The following is a 7,299-nucleotide window of genomic DNA, read 5'->3' as shown; positions in this document are numbered from 1 at the left end:
TACATATTATTTATAAAGTAAATAAAAATATATATATTATTGTAATTGTGTGATTTAACTCAACCCATATAAACTGTTGGTCTGTAAATGCAAAAAAAAAAGAAATCTAATTTTTAAAAAATTTTTTTAACGTTTATTTATTATTGAGAGACAGAGAGAGCAGAGCATGAGCATGGGAGGGGCAGAGAGAGCAGGAGGCACAGAATCTGAAGCAGGCTCCAGGCTCTGAGCTGTCAGCACAGAGCCCAACACGGGGCTCGAACCCATGAACCGCGAGATCATGACCTGAGCCAAAGTCGGACACTTAACCGACTGAGCCACCCAGGCGCCCCAAAAGAATTCTAATTTTTAAGAAAACTCAGTTGAATGCTTTGGGAAGATTCAAAAGACATAGGTTGTCAAAAAATTACAGTCTGTTTAGTAGTGTTTATGACAAATGTAAAGATTTACAAAAAAGGGGCGCCTGGGTGGCGCAGTCGGTTAAGCGTCCGACTTCAGCCAGGTCACGATCTCGCGGTCCGTGAGTTCGAGCCCCGCGTCAGGCTCTGGGCTGATGGCTCGGAGCCTGGAGCCTGTTTCCGATTCTGTGTCTCCCTCTCTCTCTGCCCCTCCCCCGTTCATGCTCTGTCTCTCTCTGTCCCAAAAATAAATAAAAAACGTTGAAAAAAAAAAAAAAAGATTTACAAAAAACGATTAAAAAAAAACCTTAGGATTCTGCACTCAAATTGCTTGAAAAGTATCTTTAAGATCTCCTCCCACTTTAAAGAGACCATAGCTAGAAATGCAATGATTCATAGCAGGTGTGGCTCATATGCCAGGAAGACACACAGTGGAGTGGTACTCACATAACAGTCTTGGCCTATGTCAACAGGTATGCAAATAAATATACATACATTTATATGCTTGTGGTGTGTGTATATCCATATAATTTTTATTTCTACCCACATAATTTTTGATGACTTTTTGCCTAAATGGCTTTTTTGATTGCTAACTACATTGAATTTCAGGCAATGGTGACTTTTGCTTCCATTTCAACCAAAATAATGGGGACTGGGATAATAAATAATCAGATAATGAGGTCTGTGTGTATAAAGGCACATATTCTGACATGATGTTAATGATACTTGAGTCTTTACAGTGGAGTGATTATTACTTCATAGTATCTCTAGGCCATGGTGTCATGAGGATGAAAAAGCAGGCTTGCCATTGAAAACTTTTCGCTAGAAAAGTATCATCCTTGAAATGATATAGTTTCACATTTTCTTCAAAAAAAGCATTACCCAAATTAGTTAATCCTAAGCATAGTAAGAACAGTGAAGATCCCAAACTTTCACAGCTCCAGAATTAATTGAGGTGATGGATGCAGTGTTGTTCAGCTTCTGAATCAACTATAAACATATGTAATTTCTCCTCTGTTTAAGTTTTCCTTTGTCATTTGATGACATAAAATTCTTTTTTTTTCATTGAAAAATAAAGTTTTGAATGTTTTTCTTCTGTTATTCTCACTTCTAAAAAGTCAGTAAAGTATTGCTCAGAAGTCCGACCTCTGCAAGGCTGACAGCTTGTAAGGTCTCAATTTCAACTTAAAAAATAGAGTGCTCTACTCAACATTTCTCTTTACCTGACAGTAATTACATTTCAGTCCATTAAGTGTATGTATTGTAGACATAGTGCATGCCAAGGATAACTTACTAAAGGCTCCAGAAGAAATAGCTGATGCAAACCTGGCTGTAGATATGCAGCACCGTAAACTCACATGGAAATGATAGGTTTTCATAAAAAGAAATGTAAGTGGGGCTCCTGGGTGGCTCAATCAAGAATCATCTGACTCTTGATTTCGGCTCAGGTTATGATCTCACAGTTGTGATATTGAACCCTGCATCAGGCTCTGCACTGACAGCACAGAGTCTGCTTAAGATTCTCTCTCTCCCTCTCTCTCTCTGTCCCTCTCCCATTCGTGCGCAGGCATGCATGTGATCTCTCTCTCTCTAACATAAGATGCACAGCGGAGTAGAGTTCCTAAGTTGTGTGCATTGAAATTAGCTCTAAGGGCGCCTGGGTGGCTCAGTTGGTTAAGCGTTCAACTATTGGTTTCGGCTCAGGTCATCATCTCACAGTTTGTGAGTTTGAGCCCTACATCGGGCTCTGTGCTGACAGTGTGGAGCCTGCTTGGGATTCTCTGTCTCCCTCTCTCTCTGCCCCTCCCCCGCTCTCTCTCTGCCTCTCTCTCAAAAATAAATAAATGAACCTAAAAAAAATATTTAAAGAAATTAGACAGCTCTAGATGCATGGCTTGGTTTTCCTATGTACTATCCATGTGACCTTGAGTGAATTACTTTTCTAAGACTCAGCTTCCTCATCTTTAAGTTGGAGGTAATAAGTACTTTCCTTGTGAAGCTGTGAAGACCAAATAAGATGTGCCTGGCTGAGTGTGAGTGCTGAGGAAATGTTAATTTTAAAATTTCTTATGTAATATTAGTAGCTGTAATACAAGCAGGGGTAGTTTCCTAAAGACTCCTCTCGGAAAACTTCCCAAATCTGATGTCTTATCACCTCCGGTTTCATTACCATCCTGGTCTGAGCCACTGTCATCTCTTGACAAACTACTGAAATAGCTTTCTAACGGTCTCTTTGGTCCATGCTTGCCTCTCTACAGCCTTTTCACAACATCCTTTAAAAACATCAATCAACTTCATATCACTTCCCTGTGCTCAGCTCTCAATGGCTTCTCATCAACTTAGAATAACAGTCAGAGTCCTTACCGTGACCCTGGGGCCCTCCGTGATGCCCTCCCCCATATACACACATGTTCTTGCTCACTCCCCTCCAGCCACACCCGCTTCCTTGCAGCTACTGACATATTGCCACCTTAAGGCCTTTGACTTTATTGTTTATCTGCTTGTAAATTTCCTGGCCCAAATATTCCATTTCATCCAGACCTTTGTTCAAGTGCCTTCTCAGATTACTCTGTCTCAAGTAGGCAGAGCACCACTCTCTCTCGGTTTTCTTATCCAACTTTCCTTTTCTTGATAGCATTCATCACCCTGGACATTTTTTTAAAACAGATCTAACCTATTTTTTTTAAGTTTATTTTTATTGACAGAGAGAGAGAGAGAGAGAGAGAGAGAGAGAGACAAAGTGGGGAGGGGCAGAGAGAGAGGGAGACAGAATCCCAAGAGGTTCTGTGCTGCCCAATTGGGGGCTTGAACTCATGAACCATGAGATCATGACTTAAGCTGAGGTCAAGAGTCAGATGCTTAACCAACTGAGCCACTCAGGTGCCCCAATTTAAAAAAAAATTTTTTTAATGTTTATTTATATTTGGGAGAGAGACAGAGGCGTGAGCAGGGGAGGGGCAGAGAGAGAGGGAGACACAGAATCTGAAGTAGGCCCGTGCTCTGAGCTGTCAGCACAGAACCCAACGCGGGGCTCGAACTCACAAACAGTGAGATCACGACCTGAGCTGAAGTTGGAGGCTTAACCGACTGAGCCACCCAGGTGCCCCCCCCCCCCCCGCCCCGGCCTTTGTTTTAAGAGAGAGAGAGAGAGAGGGAGGGAGTGTGAGAGAGGAGTGGGGGAGGGGGCAGAGGGAGAGAATCTTGAACAGGCTCCATGCTCAGCATAAAGCCAACACAGGATTCGATCCCACAATCTTGGGATCATGAATTGAGCCAAAATCAAGAGTGGGATGTTCAACCCACTGAGTCACCTAGGCACCCCCACCCTAGACTATTTTTGTTGCCCTCCACAGAATGTAAGTTCCATGAAGGAGGGACTTTTTCTGTTTTATTTGTCACTACATTCACCATGCCTACAAAATTGCCGGTTGGGTTGAAGGCAATCAGTAACTCTGTGTTAAATCAGTGTATCTTTGAATTTTTTGTTAGTTGATAAGCTTCTTGAAGGTTAGTTATGTTTTTTCATCTTTGTATCCCCATCACCTGGCACCATTCCTGACCTCTAAGAGATACTTAACAATTAAAAAAAATGTTGTGAACAAAGAGGATGAACAATTAATAGAAAGGGGAACAATTTGCATGTGGGTGGGGTGAGAGGAGAGCAAGTTGTTTGCTTTTATGAGTAGGAAATTCTTTTCGAGTTTAAAAATGGTTGATATAGGGGCACCTGGCTGGCTTAATCCGTAGAGCACGTGACTCATGATCTCAGGGTTGTAAGTTCGAGCCCTGTGTTGGGCAGAGAGATTAATTAAAATAAAATCTTTAAAAATAAATAAATAAAATAAAAATGGTTAATATAGCTGTATGGTGCCTCCCACTGTAGAATAATCATGAGCAAACACAGCTGCTAAAAGTCCTAACAATTAAAAATATCTAATAAAATGTAATGACTTTATTATCACACTTCTTTCCTTCAAATGTTATATTTAAATATTGTGAAGATAAAACAAGTATGGTCCCCTTTTTATTGGTGCAATTTAGTGTCTTCAGGTTCTAAATCCTGATCAGTTTACCAAAAATGGGCCTAGAATTTTAGGGCAGTCTAATAAGCCTCATTCTGGGCAGATAATTTTGTGCATTATCAGCATGTCAGTTCCCCAGATAAACCGTGACCCCAGACTTTGGAGTGTAGCTCGGCTTATATTATCATGTGGGTCTTCTTTGCATTGTTTTCACTCCTCTCAGCATCAAGTGATTATGCCCTGGTATAGCATCATAAATTAGTCTGGAGAAGGATATTAGACAAACAACTTGGAATTTTCCATGGTGAACTTAATTTGTAGAAATGTAAATGCAGGAAATGTAGATGTAAACTGATTACTTAGACACAATCCTAATCTAGAAACAACCAGCTACCCACAACAGCCTCAACAGCTTCTAAGCCTCATGCAAATGAACAATTACTTTCTGTCCTGGTTGCAGCTTCCAGGAAGTGCCTCATTTACAAGGAAGCATGTGAGGAGGAGCTGGGACCTGGCAGGGCCAGAACCCTGTTGCTTAAGTCATGAGGTACAGGACTATGTGGTGGGAATTGGGTGGGGAGACTATCAGGTAGGGTTGGGAGGCAGTTGGTTTCACCTCTTACTCATTCTCCAGTTTCCTGAATCAGTACCCAAGTATAGCTGTGCTGACCACTACCTCTGCCTTTGTGCAATGAGATCATTTAGTTTGAGCTTAAAAAAATTAAAAATGAAAAGAGTCTACCCATAGTTTCTCTTGGTACCCCTTGGTGTTACACTCATCTGGATTCCAATATCAGGCAGAAGATGTGATGCAGTATTTATTAATGATGTCACATATTAGCTCAGAGACTGAAAGACTTAAAAGAACATTTTAAAGTAAAAGAGCCTAGCGGCGCATGGATGGCTCAGTTGGTTAAGCGGGCCAACTTCAGCTCAGGTCGTGATCTTACAGTTTGTGAGTTCGAGCCCCACTTTGGGCTCTGTGCTGACAGCTCCAAGCCTGGAGCCCTCTTTGGATTCTGTGTCTCCCGCTCTCTCTGCCCTTCCCCTGCTTGCACTCTGTCTCTCTGTCTCTCTCAAAATTGAATAAACGTTAAAAAAAATTAAAAAGAACAAACCAAATAAGTATATTCCTTTAAAATTTTACTGGATAATGTCCCTAAAAACATGAAAATTTAATTAAGAGTAAGAATTAAAAATGAAAGATGGGATGCCTGGGTGGCTCAGTTGGTTAAGCATCTGACTTTGGCTCAGGTCATGATCTCATAGTTCATGGGACTGAGCCCCACATTGGGCTCTGTGCTGACAGCTCAGAGCCTGGAGCCTGCTTCGGATTCTGTGTCTCCATCTCTCTCTATGCTCCTCCCCCATTCACAGTCTGTCTCTCTCTCTCTCTCTCAAAAATAAATAAGCATTAAAAAAAAAAGAAAAGAAAATTTAAAGTAAAAGAGCCTTTCATTTTTATTAATTATAATGGGCAACCACTACTATTTTTTTTAAAGTAAAATTAACATACAGTATTAGTTTCAGGTGTACAATAGAATGATTCAACAATTCTGTGCATTCCTCAGTGATCATCAAGACAAGTGTACTTTTTATCTATTTTGCTCATTCCCTCACCTTCCTCCCCTTTGGCAACCACCAGTTTTCTCTCTGTAGTTAAGAGTTTGTGTTTTTGTTTGTCTCTTTTTTCTTTGTTTGTTTGTTTTGTTTCCTAAATAACATATATGGATGAAATAATATGGTATTTGTCTTTCTTTTATTTATTTTACTTAGCATTAAAGCTTCTAGGTCCATCGATGTTGTTACAAATGGTAAAATCCCATTCTTTTTTATGGCTGAGTACCATTCCATTTTGCATCATTTTGTGTGTGTGTGTGTGCGTGTGTACCACATCTTTATCCATTCTTGTATTGTTGGACACTTGGACTGCTTCCATATCTTGGCTATTGTAAATAATGCTGTGATAAACATAGGGGTGCATATATTTTTTTGAATTAGTGTTTTCATGTTCTTTGGGTAAATGCCCAGTAGTATAATTGCTGAATTATATGGTCATTCTATTTTTAATTTTTTGAGGAACTTCCATACTGTTTTCCACAATGGCTGCACCAGTTTACATTCCCACCAACAGTACATGAGGGTTCCCTTTTCTCTACATCCTCACTGACACTTGTTATTTCTTTTAAATTCTAGTCTTTCTTACAGGTGTAGGGTGATGTCTCATTGTGTTTTGATTTGAATTTCCCTGATGATGAGTGATGTTGAACATCTTTTCCGTATGTATGTCTTTTTTGGAAAAATGTCTATTTAGGTCCCCATTTTTAATCAGATTATTATTTTTTTTTTGTGTTGACTTGTATAAGTTCTTTATATATTTTGGAATATTAACCCCTTATGGGATATATCATTTGCAAATATCTTCTGTCATTCAGTAGGGGGCCTGGTTGTTTATTGATGGTTTCCTTTGCTGTGCAAAAGCTTTCTATTTTGGGGTAGTCCCAAATAGTTTAATTTGGCTTTTATTTTTAAAAGTTCTTAGAAATGTCAGGGTGCCTGGGTGGCTCAGTGGATTAAATGTCTGACTTTTGATTTCGGCTCAGGTCACACACAATCTCATGGTTCAAGAGTTCAAGCCCCATGTGGGGCTCCGTGCTGACAATGCGGAGCCTGCTTGGAATTCTCTCTTTCTCCCTCTCTCTCTCTGCCCCTCTCACTCTCTCTCTCTCTCAAAATAAATAATCTTAAAAAAAGAACGTTCCTAGAAGTGTCACATTTTCGTTTGCTGCTTAGACAGTTTTCTTGAAATATCTTGAGCGAAATTTCACCATATGTAGTTAGGTACCATTTTGTCACTTAAGGGAAATAAATCACAAACT

Source organism: Panthera uncia, unplaced genomic scaffold (genome assembly GCF_023721935.1).
Source record: "Panthera uncia isolate 11264 unplaced genomic scaffold, Puncia_PCG_1.0 HiC_scaffold_209, whole genome shotgun sequence".
Taxonomy (NCBI): domain Eukaryota; kingdom Metazoa; phylum Chordata; class Mammalia; order Carnivora; family Felidae; genus Panthera; species Panthera uncia.
The sequence above is the reverse complement of the archived record's forward strand: the minus strand, read 5'-3'. Positions refer to the sequence as shown.